The sequence below is a fragment of the Biomphalaria glabrata genome, chromosome 5 (assembly GCF_947242115.1).
Source record: "Biomphalaria glabrata chromosome 5, xgBioGlab47.1, whole genome shotgun sequence".
NCBI classification, from domain to species: Eukaryota; Metazoa; Mollusca; class Gastropoda; family Planorbidae; genus Biomphalaria; species Biomphalaria glabrata.
Window position 1 is genome coordinate 49,839,099 of NC_074715.1, and position 17,008 is coordinate 49,856,106.

The 17,008-nt window shown below is 38.2% G+C and overlaps 1 protein-coding gene across 3 annotated transcripts in view; it reads left to right on the top strand.

Annotated features, from left to right (window-relative positions):
- LOC106076951 (QRFP-like peptide receptor) overlaps positions 1-17,008 on the top strand; it is a 170,241-nt gene that overhangs the window by 88,520 nt on the left and 64,713 nt on the right. For all 3 annotated transcript variants that reach the window (XM_056029554.1, XM_056029555.1, XM_056029556.1), the window contains one exon: positions 14,631-14,729. The gene's annotated coding sequence lies outside the window, so the exon portion shown is untranslated. The remainder of the gene's footprint in view (positions 1-14,630; positions 14,730-17,008) is intronic.

Here is a 17,008-nt window from a genome sequence, read left to right on the forward strand (position 1 = left end):
CTTTTTATTCAGGGCTCTAGGGTTCCGCGGAACACAGTTTGGGATACACTAATGTAATGTATTGTAAAGTGCTGATATATGTACGAAAGAAAGAGAGAGGGAAAAAAAAAAGAATGATAGAAAAAAAAGATAGAAAGACAAGAGGAATAGAGGCAAGGATTACGTTAAGCACAACGTAGACGCTATTTGCTAATCTCTGGAATGTCTGTTTATCCAGAAAGGTTAGCATTCCTTATCTCCAAATGTTACACGGGGGGCGCTCCAGTTATTGGTTAATATGGAAACAACTGGGAGGGCCAAGTGAAGTGAATGTCATAGAATGTGAGCTTTTATGAAATCTACGCCAGCACCTTTGTGAACCAATACATCAGTATTTATTGTTAAAATATTAAGCATTCTTATAGTGATACGTAAGGAATATAAGAAATAGTTTTGTGATACATAAGCATGACGTGTAGTAATACATAAGTAAACTTTGTAATGATACATAAGGACATGTTCTAGGGATATATACAATGATAAATACGATAAAGAGAGAGAGAGAGAGAGTGATTGAAAAAGAGGAAGCGAGTAAAACACACACTCAGAGAGAGAGAGAGAGAGAGAGAGAGAGAGCGAAACAGAGAGAGAGAGAGAGAGAGAGAGAGAGAAAGTGAAGAGTGAAACATAGGGACATAGCGATAGAAAAGAAGGTGATAGATACAGAAGAAAAATGTAAAACATTTAAAAAATTTAAATGGGACACAAGACTAAAACGAAAAAAAAAAAGAATAAAAAAAAAATAACAACAGAGAGAAAGAGTGACCTAGTCAATGGGACAGAATGTTTACTAATAGAGACACAAAGTGAAGAATAGTGAAATGAAACAAACAAAAAATATTCTTGACTAGTGATATCTTAATATTAAAAATTCTTTTCCCTTTTTTTTTCTTCTCCCCTCCCTCTTTCTCTTTCTTTGTCTATCAGTGGTCACCACGTGACTCTAAAATACTGGCCAGAAGTCTTTAAGTTTTTTCCTGTACCGTATCCAGAGGGAAAGAAAGAATATGAGGATGTAGAAATAGGGATGGGGGGGAGCCAATCAATAGAGGGATGCCATTAAAGGAAACTGTTCTATTGCTGTCTGAAATTGTTTCTAGATGAGCCCCACTAACTGCACCCCCTCTCTGGAACATATTGAGAACTGCTGCGCCAGCACTACGCAACAATATGACCGTCTATTCCCCCGTCAACGAAATGACTTCTGCCAATCACTGGGAGTTGATCTTTATGTTGCCGTCTGGTCAGAGCAGACTGGCCAAGGAATAAAGACCCTTCATTCCAGAGAGAGAGAAGGAGAGAGAAACGTCAATTTCTCTTAGAAATAAAATCTGCTGTGATCTGTCTTTCTACGTTCTGTAATTTCGTAGTACAAATTTGATTAAAAATTTCTTTAATAAACATAAAAGCATTTTTTTTAAATTCAGCACATAAATACATTAAGTTGGTTTATTATTTTTATTTCATCCTATTTCTTACTTGTGATGCTTCTTTATTGCAAGGAGTCTTTCCAGTCAGCTTTACAGAAACAGTCCAGCTCATGATTTCTACAAAAGACGCTGGTCAAAATGTTTATGTACATTTATGTAGTTATCATCTCTTTACTCATTACAAAGAAACATTAGAGTCGACTGCGGAAATTCCCGTTGAGCCTCAACAGCTAGCCCCTTCGTTTATAGTAGGCTTCAACTCTTACCTTCGACGTCACAATCTGTGGGCACTGGAGACGAATCGCTCGTCGCTTCGTCATACAGACCTGTGACGCGACAACACTGGCAACGAGCTATTGGCCTAAACTGCCCTGGGGTTGCGACGTTGAGGGTCATTGTTCAGGAATTCTATGACGATTGGTTTTGGTTCAAGACGTAAGCCAAATTTAATTTTCAGATGATAATATTTCGACAAATTATAAAAGTCAAACCAGAGTTTTCACCGTGCGGTCCATTAAATAGTTGTTTTTTTCCACAAATATAAGCAGTAACTTTCAAATTTCTATATACCTGTTCTGTGTTCAGGTTTCACCCATTTTCTATGATGCCTTTGTAGGTTAATAGGAGGAGGTTCTGGAAGTGTCTATCCTTCGTTTAACTATAGTAAGCAATTATGTGGGCACAAAAAACTGCTGATTGACTAAAGCACGAGAAAGATTTGGGGGTCAAGTGTTTCTCAAACTGTTTTCTGCGGAGTAAGTAAAATCTTTCTCAAATGTCGAACAAAATTTACAAGTCCATCGCGATGTAAGAATAGCCGTCTCTCTCTCTCTCTCTCTCTCTCTCTCTCTCTCTCTCTCTCTCTTCCTTATTAGGTGGCCAAGCTGTTTATGTCACTGAGCCAAACTCCCGATATAGTTAAAGAAAATATCCTTGGCGTAATGATCGTGATTCTGTCAAAGTAATATTTTCTGTCAAAGTAATATTTTCTGTCAAAATAATATTTTCTGTCAAAGTAATATTTTCTGTCCAAGTAATATTTTCTGTCAAAGTAATATTTTCTGTCAAAGTAATATTTTCTGTCAAAGTAATATTTTCTGTCAAAGTAATATTTTCTGTCAAAGTAATATTTTAAAATCTTGTTGTCTTCTATCTTTTTCCTCAACTTCTTATAGACTATAGAGAGAGAGAGAATATTACTTCTGATAGACACGTGACATCGTCTGCTGTAGAAACTATTAATAGTTCTGATTATCCTTCTAATACTTGGAAAAACATAACGCAAGGGATTTCAGGGCCTGCTCGAGTGCGCATGCGTTACTCAAGTCACGAAAATGGAGTTTTGGAATTGTTACAGAACGAGCGAAATGAATGCTCCCTGGGCTCTTCGTGCTCACTCTTTAAGACGAGAGGCTTAAAAGAAGCCATTTGGAGCTCACCCGTTTTCTAAGCGTTCGAATCTTTTTCTTTTTTGTTACATTTTCAATTATTCAAATCATTAACTGGAAGCACGCGCTCACATATGAGCACACACACACATACAATCACAAAGTTACATTTTTTTCCGCCTTCACCCAGGGCAGGCCTTAGGTCGATTTTACCGACTGTTCCAAATATGGCCCCGCGCCTGGCGGGAGCCCCGAAATTTACATTTAGCATACTGTTATAACCCTATTCGCGACGCAAAAGGGTTAACTGTGTGTGATCAGTTGACATATGTGACACAGGCCAGTTATACAGTTTAGCGTGCTATATTGAAAGGCAAGGGACAGTACTGGCATGAACTTTGCACGTGAATAGCGCCCGTCTTATGGTCATCTGATCATAAGCCTGCGGAGACCAGAGTCACCGTGTGTAAGTAAGCGGCAGTTCAAGACCGGAGACCGGGACTGTTAGTCGACCATGAAGTCGGTCCTGGTGCAGTCCTCCAGTGAAACGTACGAGTCGAGGAAGAGACATTAGAGTTTATGAGTTTAGTAAAGTGATATACAGTCTAACCTTGTAGTAGTTGATTTGTGTTGCCAATTGTGTCATATTGGCTAATCTATGTGACCCTTATTAAAGTACCAGATTATTTGGAGCCTTGTTGTCAGGTTCTTGATGTTTTGATGTGTTGTGTTGTGTTTAGCAGTGTTTACAGAAGGCCTGATTAGGAGGAGAGATCGTAACAATATCATGATCATCATGGCTTTTGTCATTGGTTAATATGCATGACTGTTTGACGCGTGACGCGTAGGACGTAATCATCTTCTTTTTTGAAGTAACGTCTGTATTATATAAGATAAGATAAGATAAGGTTTTCAAAGATGTAGTGTATCGTACGATTAACGTCAAACTTTAACTGCCCCACTGCCGCCTATTATGTTGGACTTGCTTGCTATGCATGTTGTATAATATCATGATTATTATTAAAATTATCCGATCGGATCAACTGGCTTTTGAGCGAAGAAATTATTTTAATTATAAACGATTTTTATCTTTCTGCGGAATCCTTTCGGTCGTCTGCCGGACCCCCTTGAGAACCACTGCTCTACAGAACAAAGAACTGCGCGCTATTGAACATTTTTGACATGGCGGCTGAACTATAAATAGCAAGCTTTTTGGTATATCCGTGTACAGAATATAGGCGGTGTCGATACGCTATGTTTTTTTCTCAAAGTTACAGACTAAGTTGTGTACACTTATATGTACATGAGAATCACATTTTCGAGGCACTTTCGTTTGTAGCTCTGTTTTGTTTTTGTTTAGTTGACAAAGATCAAAGGTCAATTAAGCGTAATTCACATTGTTTGGTTTATCGTTAATATCCCTAAAAAAGATGTGTTAACTATTGTTACGTAAGAATTATAATCGTCGTAGACCAGTCCTGTTACATATTTTTTTGTGATTTAAATCTCAGCAAGAAATTTTTCTGTTTCAATAATAGTCTAAATAGCGAGGTTAAATAGCCCGAAATATTTGGAAAGCCTCTAAATCTACGTTATGTATTTCAGTCATGTAGTTTGTTTGTTCTATATTTATCCTACTGTATATTAATACCAGACTTATTATCGGGACACATCAATGGATTGCTTGAAGAGTCGAATCAAGTTCCAGAGTTTCATCAAGGTGCTCAGCAGACGGGAACGTTCTCTTCTTTTCTTTTTATATCTTTGTTGACCGTTTCAGTTTCTGGTCTCGTAGGAATGTCATGTCCACAATGAAGTGGACGATATTTTATCTCTTTGTATCTTCTTTGTTTTTTGTTGTTGTTGTTGTTTTTTGGGGGAGGGTTTGCTTGTTTACAATGGTCTATATCTCTCTAACTTTAGAAGGGGAGAGGGTTAAATGTCTGGTCTACATCTCTGTAATATCGTCCCCTAAAGAAGTCCCATGGGGCTCAGTCTTGTGGTAATAGATACATTGTTTTTGTTTTAAAGACGGGGGTTCCTGTTCCTGACGGAAGAAAATTTAAATCTCTAACCGACCAGAACCTCATGTGCAACAGATGTGGTAAATAGTGGTAAATAGAGGTTATTGGTTGAGTCAGGTGTATAGGAGGGAAAACTCCTGCATGTAAATCGTATACTTACAGCACAAATATTTAGCTTCAAAGTTTTTGATCCTCTAGGTTTCTAGCTTAGGTCAAACTTGCGGCTGACTCAGTTTCACCATATATTTTTTTACGCCCGTGTGAAATGGCTACACTCATGTTGTGGCTTAAGTCTGGTGCTTACGTAGGTTATTGATAGTGGAAGAAAGAGGCGGAGATCAAACGGTAGTGTGGGGGGGGGGGCGCAAAAAGATTATCGTATGCAAATTAAAAGATCCACACAGAGAGAGAGAGAGAGAGAGAGAGAGAGAGAGGGAGTGAGAGAGAGAGAGAGAGAGAGAGAGAGAGCGTTAAATAAACAGATAAATAGAGGGGTTTGGAGAAAATAGCAAGAAAGAAAAAATAAACAAAATATACAAAATCTTAAAAAAAAACACAAAAAAACAAAGGAAGAGCTCAGTCCTTAAGACTGTATAAGCAAATAATCGATATAAAAAAATAATTACCAATAATTAATTGACTACTCGAGTATTTTGTTTATTGATTCGTGTTTTGTTAGGTACAATAAATAGTTGTCTAAAGTATCAACTTGATCGGAGAATGCGTGAGGGAGAAACAGATAAACAATTATTTCAGGGGACTAAACCCAACAAATTTAGCCAAAGCTGAGAATACTGAAGTCTTAGTTTCCCTTGTTTCTATAAAACAAACTAAAGAATTACCAGCATTGAATAGTCTAATTGGGATTTTTTTCCCTAACTGATTTACGTCTTGTCTATGTCAATAAATAATGTTACGAATCTCACTATCCAGGCTCTCTGCAAACTGCACCTTACACCACCAACTTAAAGAACTTGACAACTCAGGGCGCCAAAGCAACGTAACACTTTAATAGTCGAATAAATAACAGCCAAATACTGTACAATTGGCAACACGTACACTGTACAAATATCTCTCCGATAACACCGTTCCGCCGTATCAAATCTTGCACTGGCCTCTCCGTCTCGTTCCGGGCTTGCACTGGGTTCAACAGTTCAGGACTGACTTCACACACTAGGCTCGTTGTGTCGGACTCGATCACAGACCAAGATCAAGACGCCGTTCGTCTCAACTGTACTTGACAGTACTCCGCACTGAACCGTCGCAATGCTCCGTACAGAACCACACCGCTGAACTGTGCTGTAGTCGACCGGACTGTAGTGAACCGGGCTTTGAACCCCTGCCGTGAACCCGCTTTCTAAACCGTGCTGTATTGAGCCCCTTTTTCTCGACCGTCTTGACTGCGACACCTCCACTCTTTATATAGGGTCCCTACTGGCCTTCTCGAACCGGACAGAACGCCGCTCGACGTTTCTAGGTGGTCAGATGACTACAACTCTCGTGACGCTCATTAGCTCTGTTCACGACGTCGATCCTTCCCGGACCGCCGTCGATCCTTCCCGGACCGCCGTCGATCCTTCCCGAACCGCCGTGTTGACACTCGTCTCCGCTGACCGTCGTAACTCGTCACGGTTGACCGCTCGTCTAGCGCTGGCCTGGGGCGATTTGCGTCGGCTGACTACACACGTACCACTACCCCCATCTGTGCCACTACCGGGTTTATAACAATAATATTGCGAAGTTTCAGCTTAATCCGATAATGGGTGTGGGAGAAATAACGTGTACACACTTTTTACTAGACAGACAGGCAGACGAACAGACACACAGAGGTGATATAAGCTTTTTAATATGATACAAGAAACTGCATAAGAAAAAGGGGTGGGGGGTAAAAGAGTAAGGACTTATAACAAAAATCCCCTTCAGCTCTAGCGATCTATGGGACAGATAATGTCAAGGTCATCTGTTTGCTGTGGTCCACGGTTAACGAAGAAGCCATGTGGCCAGCACAACGACCAACAATCTGTACTTTTCCTGAACTCATGTAAGGCACCTATTGGAACTGGGTGAACTCAGAGGCGCCCTAAGGATTCAGAAATTAAAAAAACAAGAATTCGAACCCAGGAACCTCAGCCACCATGCCTCCAGTAAGAACTCAGATGAGAGAAAAAGTGCATTACAGAGGTGTAAGGAGTGAAAGAGAGCTTAAGAATTAGAGAGAAATGAGGTAAACATGGGAGAGAGAGAGGAATAAGGAACGAAATAAAAAGAGGAAAAAGAAAATGAGACAGAGAGAAAGAGAGAAATAGAAAAGGGAAGGAGAGAAAAACATTGGAAGAAACTGAGTCATATTCCAGTTGAGAACAATAACATAAAGTTATCCCAACAAACAAACATGTTTCACTTTGCCAACATTTGGTCTTTGTGCCGCTGACAAACCTCACCCACGGATCTAGGACAACCCTTGTATTACATCTCGCTTCTCTCCCCTTTTATATCAGTTTCACTCGAATCATTGAAAAGTGGTTTATCTCCCTTCGGTTACATCACTCTTCTGACATCACCGTCTTCCCCCCTTGGCAGGAGTTACCTCTCTTGCACTGTAGGGGCGGCATCGTGCCCTTTAAAGTTACACACTAAAAACACAAACAAACATACAGCATCCACCACTTCTCAAGGTAAGAGAAATTAAGAATTCATCAAAACCACCCCCGGACATGTCTACCGTCTTGATCATCCTCCCGCCTTCACAAGGGTAATGTCTGAACAGTCAGCATACGCTCGCACACACATTCTCCTACAGAGATAAGGGGTACCAAGGTAAGAGGGGGAGGGACTCATTGCCTACACCCATGTACTACTGTAGACAAGTCTCGCAGGGCTGACATTCAGTAGTAAAATGTCTTGACTTGAGTAAATAATACAACAGGTGAGGACAGAGCCCTCTCTTACTCATAGCCCGACGGATTATGCAAAGATGAGCACTCATCTATATACACACAAAAAAAAGTGCGTGAAATAACGGACAGTTTAAAAGGCATATATAGGTCAGTGCATCATGACATGCGTTAGGTCAACGCATCATTTACAGTCGATAAGTCTGCACATTTTGACGTAATAGGTATGTACATCGTCATTTCATAGGTCTGCACATAACGTAATAGATGTGTAGGCCTGCATAATGACGTTGAAGGCCTGTACCTTATGGCGCCCAATAGATCTCTACAGCATGACGTAATAGATGTGTAGGCCTGCATAATAACGTTAAAGGCCTGTACCTTATGGCGCCCAATAGATCTCTACAGCATGACGTAGTAGATGTGTAGGCCTGCATAATGACGTTGTAGGTCTGTACCTTATGGCGCCCAAAAGATCTCTACAGCATGACGTAGTAGATGTGTAGGCCTGCATAATGACGTTGTAGGTCTTTACCTTATGGCGCCCAAAAGATCTCTACAGCTTGACGTAGTAGATGTGTAGGCCTGCATAATGACGTTGTAGGTCTGTACCTTATGGCGCCCAAAAGATCTCTACAGCATGACGTAACATATATGTACATCTTCACGAAATAGGTTTGTGATCATGATGTAATACTTTATATCTATCTATAGCTATGTACATCATGACGTAATAAATCTGAATATCATGACGTGAAAGGTATGTACATCGTTACGTCATGGATAAGCACACCATGACTTAATAGATATTTACATCATGGCGCAATGGATTTGCGTCTCTTGAAGTGAAATATTTCTTATGTCGTGATGTAATCAGTCTGAACATCATGACGTATTATGTATGCACATCTTTACGAAATAGATCTATACATAATGGCACATAATTAATGTTAATCATGATATTTTAAAGGTCTGTACACTAGGGCGTTTTATAATGTTTTTTAACCATGGTGTGGTAGAACTGTTTATTTTTTAGTGCGATATGTCTGTGCCCTATTAGTGTTATAGCTTTTATATAGCGCTACTTTCATGCTCAGAGCCAATCTCATTTATGACCCAGTGGGGACGGGGGGGGGGGGAAGGGGGTATCTATGAGTTGGTTTTCCGTGCTGCCTTTAGGCGCTCAGTAAACATAACTCTGCCCAAGTCGGGTGTCGAACCTCGAGCCCCCTCAAATTCAAGCGCACTTGGCCTCTCGACCATGCTTCCCACTATGACATCATAACCTAATGATTATGATGTAATAGATCTGTTACATCATGACATATTGTATGCCCGTACATTATTTATATCCAGTTTCGTTCTATTTATATGAGTCGTATTTTTTTTTCTTCAACGTATTTTTTAACCTTTATTTGCGTTTAAACACTGGCTTCTGAAATTGGTTAAACACTTACATTTCGTTTAGATCATATTTTATACATACGGCTTCAACTTGTGGCGATACCAGACAAACAGTTGTCCAAACGATTAGCTGCTAAGATCAAGGTCAAGGCCACCGTAAAACTCGGGAAAGGCTACTGAAAAAGCTGATTTTTTTTCAGATTTGATTGAAAGATGTTCAGTTATTTGAGATTTACATTTAGGCGGGCTAAAGATTTCTTTAAGGATGCAAAGTATGCAAACGGGCTTGATTAATTAGCAAGTGTCAAGCTCTGTTAATAGATGAAATATTTATTGCTCGTTCTTTATAGAGATATAATTCATAAATATTATCTTTACACTTTTATAGTTAACATATAGCACGTTTATGTAATGTTTACATGGTCACCTTGGACGCTGAAGCCCAAAGTAAAGGAATATTGTTCTAAAGCACTCAATCTCAATCATCAAGTGTAGCGTAGTGATCTAGCTTATGTTAAATTGAGTTCCAAACTGTTGTGCAATATGGCAAAGCAGTTACCTTGGGAATAGAAAAATATATCCAACATCTGAATGTAACTCGGTCATACTCTTGATCAACATACGGACAGCCTAACAGTAGATGTTCCTTTAAAACCCAAGATTAATTCAAGTGCTGACCCACTGAGAGGCTATCAAAGGATTGATAAAGTTTCGTAGAACTGTATCTTCTGTCTGAGATTCATGTTTCCGCTAAAACGCTACCTGGCATTTTGACAACTTAAAAGATATTAAATAATAACGTAGCCATGATGTAGATACTTTACTTTTCGAGTATATTTTTAGAGGTGGATCCTGTATATGTTTCCTTTGATTGTTTGCTGGTATTAGATTTTGTGCGAATCCTCAGACTTGTTTGTGTAGATATTGTTTTATTATTAGTAATAGTACATACTTAATTTGAGATAAATGTATTTTAGTACATCATTTGCCATTATACTATTTACACGATGGCACAATAAAAGGAGTACGCATCCACAACAATTTAGTGATGTGTACTGCGTACTGTGAATATATACTAAATAACAAATACGTTACTCTGTACTTAAGAGCGTACACATTTTATTGTACACACTTAAAAGTGCACAGCAATCATTATTTGGGTTATTAATAACAATAAGGCTTTTCTTCGAGTCCGAAGAGTAATGAGGACTCCATTATTTCACATGGAAACGCAGCCCCAGCTGCGACCTACATATTTTGCCGCTCACGACACGGATATATAATTGTTTTCCGACGGTCGTAGACCGTTTCTCAAGGAGTCCTTTTATAGCAGACATCTGATGTGGCACAAGAGAAGAAATATGGTGGAGTTTTCAAAGTGTGAACGGCCTTCTGCCTCTACTCTAGCCCGAGTCACTTGGGATTCAAGTGAAATACAATAGGGATGTAACAAATTTCATCTGCTTGTATCTTTCGACATAACAGTTGATCAGACTGGCCAATGGAGAGGAGGTACCACGGGCCTGGGTGTTCTAAAAGCTTCGACTCAACTCTTAGGAAAATTACAATGACAAAGAAAAAGATACGAATCTAAATCTTTCATTTTGCGGTATCTGGTCTATGAGAATTATCTTTAAAAATGTATTCATAGACTTTGAAACTTATATAAATGTTATAATTTGTTTTTCGACTATTGTTCTCAATGCACTATACGTTTATATGGGTATCACCACGGAGAAGTACTATTATCATCACGTAATAATGTCATATTTCCTTTAAAGTCTTAGTTTGTGAATGGGATTTTAAACTTACAATCCAGATTGATATTTCTTAAATGTCAGCTCTTTCCTGTTGTCCTGAGGATATCGATATCTATTTCTCTGTGCCAGGCTACTCAAGCGAAAATGATAGTGAGAGTTCGGGCTGATTAACCCCCCCCCCCTCCCCTCATTGATACTTCCATATGATTAACAAAGAAGTGTCTTCACTGGGGGAAAAAGTCAAAGACTACAGCCGATCCGGCAGTGCCCCGTAGCAACAGTTGAAAGAGAAAATTAAATTACAATTATCTTTCAACGATCGTAAATCTGATTCAGGACTTAGAAGTCATGACAATGTCGGATGCCCCCATTCACTGCGGAGGGATGGGATCGTGTTATCTGACGTCATCATTCCGATTCATATACAGCTTTAAGGCATGAATCTATCCAATATACAAAGTTTCCACTTTCTAATGATAACACATTGGAAAAAGTCGGCTAAAATATTACACAAAGTTTATATAGGTTTCCCTTTTTTTTTTTTTTTTTTTTTACAAAGTTCTTATCAACTCATTCTGTCTGTATGTCTGTCTGGTAAAAAGTTTTTGCACGTTACTTTTCCCTCAGTCACGCTCGGATCAAGTTGAAATTTTACACAATTATTTATTGGCACAGGCAATACTTGAATGCATCAAATAGGATATCGAAGAGGGAAATAACTTCTACATTATTAAGAGATATAGTTGTAACTTCTGAGTTCCTCCCCTTAGATATTTGTAAAATGCTTTATTGTTACGGATGTTCCTTCAAATTTGAAGATACCATACTTCCAAACCTACCACAGGACGACGGGGAGCGGGCAGGGTTTGAACCCGGGACCATAGATAAGTCTGAACGACAGTCCAGAGCTCAAACCGCACCACCAGGCAGCTTTCCAGATATTATCAAAAAAATTTGTTTAAAAATATTTTACTTGTTTTACACTTTGAAATATCGTTTTATAACGGGTCTAATGCTAGTATAAACAATAATAAAGTAATTGCAAACCTGAAATTTGATAAGCATGATAATGAAATCGAATCATTGGCGCTTATAAATCTAAAAATCATATCTCTTCGCTTTTCTCCATCTTAAAATAAACATAAACTTTGATCTCAGATCTTACAGCGAGTGTTTTTACAGATGTTAATTAAATGAGACAACGATTTCCGGTAGTTCGTATTCAGATTTGAATTCGTTTATGAATTTCTGTTCGAATGCATGACGCGTAGGACGTAATCATCTTCTTTTTTGAAGTAACGTTTATATTATATAAGATAAGATAACAATATTTTTTTATGTAAATAAGTAATGCATCGAATGTTCTTACATACTGTTAATTAAGCCAATGTTTTTAGCAAGTAATTGTATATCCATATGATTACATTAGCTTTATTATTCGCTAGTTTAATGTAATATTGTAATTAATTAAAAGCTAAAATATTTATGTGCTTTTAAGTATCTCTTTCTCACACACACACACTCTCTCTCTCTTTTTCTCTCAGTCTCTCTCTCTCCCTCTCTCTCTCTCTCTGTCTCTGTCTCTCTCTCCCTCTCTCTCTCTCTCTCTCTCTCCGAAATTGTGACATATCCTTCTTTACATTTTTGTTTAAATAATAATTTAATTAGTTAATGCAGCTGGCTCTCTGGAAATTCACTTTAATGCACTTTATTGTCAACATTGAAAAATGTGAAAGACAGACTTTTAGAAAGTTGTTCCAACTGCTCAAAGGAAATGCTAAAAGCCATATTGTTACATTTGCTTTTCGTTCTCCCGCGTCTCTACATGAGCTACTCAGACTTCCTCTATTGTTCATCCACTTTTCACAAGTTTATTTTAAATTAATCGAAAAGAAAATGCTCTCAAAGTTTGGAGAACGTCACAGCTACATAAGAGATGGGATCAACTTTAACTCTTTCTCTCCGTAATTATTTTTCCACGTTTTGAAGGAATTCTTCATTTTGCCCATTACTATTTCACTCCCCTGTTACGATTGGGCTTCAATAGCTTTGTTGTTTGTTATTAGAAAATGTTTTATTTGGTGTAGAGTTAAAGGGGAATGCATGCTCTTTTTCTATAATTCAGAGTCAAGTTAAAAAAAAATTAAACATTAATTTAATTTAATGAGGTAAAAAATCAACGATGGTATCGTTGATTAGGAGAGAAAGAGTTAAACAAACATTAGTGGCTGGGATATATAGCTAACACACAGTCCTCCATGTCACAAGCTCCTACAAACGTCGTGGTAACATTTTGCTTTTATATTTGTGATTCGTCGTCTTATCTTATATTTTACAGACGTTACTTCAAAAAAAGAAGATAAATGCATCTCTCTCATTTTATGTGTTAATCTAGTCATGTATGTTAATCAATGACTTAAACTCTTCAAAAAGGTACTTTTTTCTGACTGATTCAGCCAACCCGTTTCCATTCTCTTATGGCACTTGGGAAGAAGGAGCATTTGTTTGAATGTTTTCTAGCGTATGGAATAAGAAATGTGACTCTCTCTTTGTGTCTTTCTGGGTGTTTCATTACGTTTTGTTTTTCTATTTTTTAAGTTATGGTTTAGTGTTTCATGTATTATAGCTACTTGACTTTTTATTCTTCTGTCCTGAAGTGTCGCTAAATTTAGTAATTTTACCAAAAGTGTTACTCTAATGAAATTGGAATATTCGTTTGTTATAAATCTCACTGCTCTATTTTGTATCGTTCCAGTTTCTTAATGTTTTCTTGAGATGGGGGATCCCAAACAAAGAATGCATATTCTAATATTGGTTGCCCTAACTCAAGTTAAACAGCATTTTAGTTTCATGTTCGTGTTTGATTTGTAAAAATTTCTTTTAATAAACCCGATTGTTTTTCTGGAGTTTCAGGTGCCTTAATGTTTTGTTTTTTCACATTCATGTTCTATATGTATATTTACAAAGCCTATATCAACTGTCTTTCTGCCTGGTTCAATGTTTGTACACATTATTTCTGTCACTTTCCATTCTATAATGACGTTGAAACTTTACACAATCACCCACTGTACCCAACAAATAATGAATCGTTAAAAAAAAAAAATAACCGATCTATTAAATAGTAAGTGGTCATTGTTTTGGTCGATCTGAAAAGGGGAAGTAAATCCTAAAGTATAATATGACTTTAAATATGAAGTTCTTCCCGTTAAAAAAAAAAGCTTTTTTATAGATATTTTGCTTGATTTAAAAGGGGAAGTATATCCTAAAGTATTTAGCAATACGACTTTAATTGTGAAGTCCTTCCCCATAACCTTTATTTGTTTTTTTTTTTTTAACTTTAAAAAATATATTTTGCTTTGAATACTGTCGAATCCAGATAATCAGACAACATCGAGACGCGATCGTTTTGGACCTAATAAACGGCTGTTCAGATTAACCGGATTCGACTGCTAAACAACGAATTGTCGTAGCCGTTTAGGATTCGGTTCCAATGGTCCGATTAACTGGATTTTACTGTAATAAAAATTTAAGAATATTTCTTTTTCAACGATATTGTCCATCCTGTTTTCATTTGTTATCGCATTGTGTTTGATTGCCATTGAATTATTCTTTGAGATATTTCGAAATGTTTAAAAGCATAAAAACCATTTTACAATGTATCAATCTATTTCATTTTTTTTTCTCCACCCAGAATGATGGTCTTATGACGTCACACCTGGTTGCCATAGCAGGAGATGTCAACAAACCCAGCCCTGCACCTGTGACTTAAACGTTCTGTCCAAAGCATCAGGTAGGAACAGTGTTCCACGCATCTCTATATCTATAATATAACATCACACACACACAAAGCCCAGATACGCTCCCACATTTTCGTAATAGATGTATCGTGGGTCGATGATGACCATTTTGTCATCCAGGGGGCTGAGGGCTTAGCACTGGGGTTTTATGCCTCCTCCTGTGGCTGGTGAGACCTATGTGAGCCCGGAATGTTCGGCCGCACACTGGGCAGGTTATTCCAGCTGGAGCTAGCGTCATTGGCCTTGATTTTCTTCTCAGGCGTTTTTCTTCTGCCAGCGTTGTTCTCTTTTCCTCAGCAACCTGTGCGCCAGTTTTCACAGCGCGACGCCATGATGCTCTGTCATGTGCCTCTGTCTCCCAGGTGGCTGGGTCTATGCTGAATTCCTTCAGAGAAGCTTTGAGGGTGTCCCTGAAGCGCTTTCTTTGACCACATTGCGAGCGCTTTTCTTCGCCTAATTGGTCATACAAGAGTCGTTTAGTGATGCGGAGGTCTTCCATTCTGCAGACGTGTCCTGCTCATCGCAGCTGGGACTGCATCAAGAATTGTGTGGATGCTTTGCAGACCCGCTCTTCCAGAGATTTCAGCATCTGGTCTTGCCATTTGACATTCAGTTTTTTCTTAGACATGTCATGTGGAAGTGGTTTAGTTTCCATGTGTGTTTTCTGTACACTGTCCACATTTTCGTATTACATCATAAGAGATTTGCATACTAGTAGGAAGAACAGCAAAGCTTGTTCGTGGGAGGCGCGGTGGCTGAGTGGTAAAGCTTGGCTTCCAAACCAGAGGGTCCTGGGTTCGAATCCTGGCGAAGACTGGGCATTTTAATTTCGCAACCTCTAAGACGCCTCTGAGTCGTTGTAACTGAAAGACAATAGAGCTACAAACACAAGGGCATACAAAATTCGATTCTACACTGCTCAAAATGAAGTACACACAAATGTCCATATAACTTTAAAAGAAAGGATAGCTCGTCAGCACCACCTTTATGCTGCGCACCGGAAACACCAAACAGAATATAAGTCTCCCCCCTCCCACTTGCATGAAAATCTCTATAATATTTTTTTTGTATAATAATATTAAGACTTTCAAATTAGCTAATAATTCTATCAAATACCATGAGATGCTCTTGCTCTGTTCTATTCAAGGTATGTTGGCAATATTATGCAATGCATGGAACAAACTCGTAGAGTCCTTATTGAAATCAACAGCACTTATAGTCAGTTCCAAGATCTCTTCAGCAAAAAGCGACTGGCCTCTTTGCTCTCTTGCTAAAGTTCTCTACCTCAAGAGTATCCATTACTGTTCTCCCCCACCACCCCCCCCCCTTTTTTTTTTCCACAAACATTGACCCATTCAACCACTGGACAGATTCACAAGGGACATAACTCATGGGTTTATTCACTACCACACATACATAGTCGTATAAAAGTGGTATTCACAACAAAATTAACATTTCTACACTTTGAATGTAGTCATCATGAGATCATGTAGACATTCTTAATGACATTCTTAATGCAGTCATTCAGGTAACTGTTACAGTCCTTTCAGGCACAATTTTTAAATTTATTCGTTGGCAATGTGACTTGGTCATTAGTCATTGGTTAATATGCATGACTAGATGCATGACGCGTAGGACGTAATCATCTTCTATTTGAAGTAACGTCTGTATTTTATAAGATAAGATAATCGCTGTTTCGTTGTCCATTTACTTTGTAGCTTGTCTTTCTCATTGCTCTTTATTTGAGCACTGGAGACAGTACATAGTACAAGGCAGCAAGAATTGTAACAAGTAACCAATGACCCTCCGATTCGGCAACGCCGCTGAGTAGTGACTCGGTATCATACTGTACCAAGTAAACAACCACTCGACTATTGAGATTCCCCCCAAAACAATTTTCTGGTCAGTAGTGTTTTGCCAGCCGGCATTTAGTCACCCAGAGGTCGCATGACCGCTGATCACTGAGACATAAAGTACATTAAATTTTAGAATCTAATGTACACTATACATTTTATTACAAAGCTTATATCAACTGTGTCTGTCAGTCTGTCTGTCGGGTAAAAAAAATTTGAATGTGAGTCTTCTCCCACTTCCCATTCTCAGATCAAATTTAAACTTTGCTAAATTATGCATTTTTCCTAGTAGAACTTGAATGAAATAAATCAATTAACTAATTTGTTAATTAATTATTAGTAATAAATTTAATTTTTATATCAAATTTTATATCAAATTAAGAGAAGTAAGTGCTACTGAATGATAGATCTGGATGCAA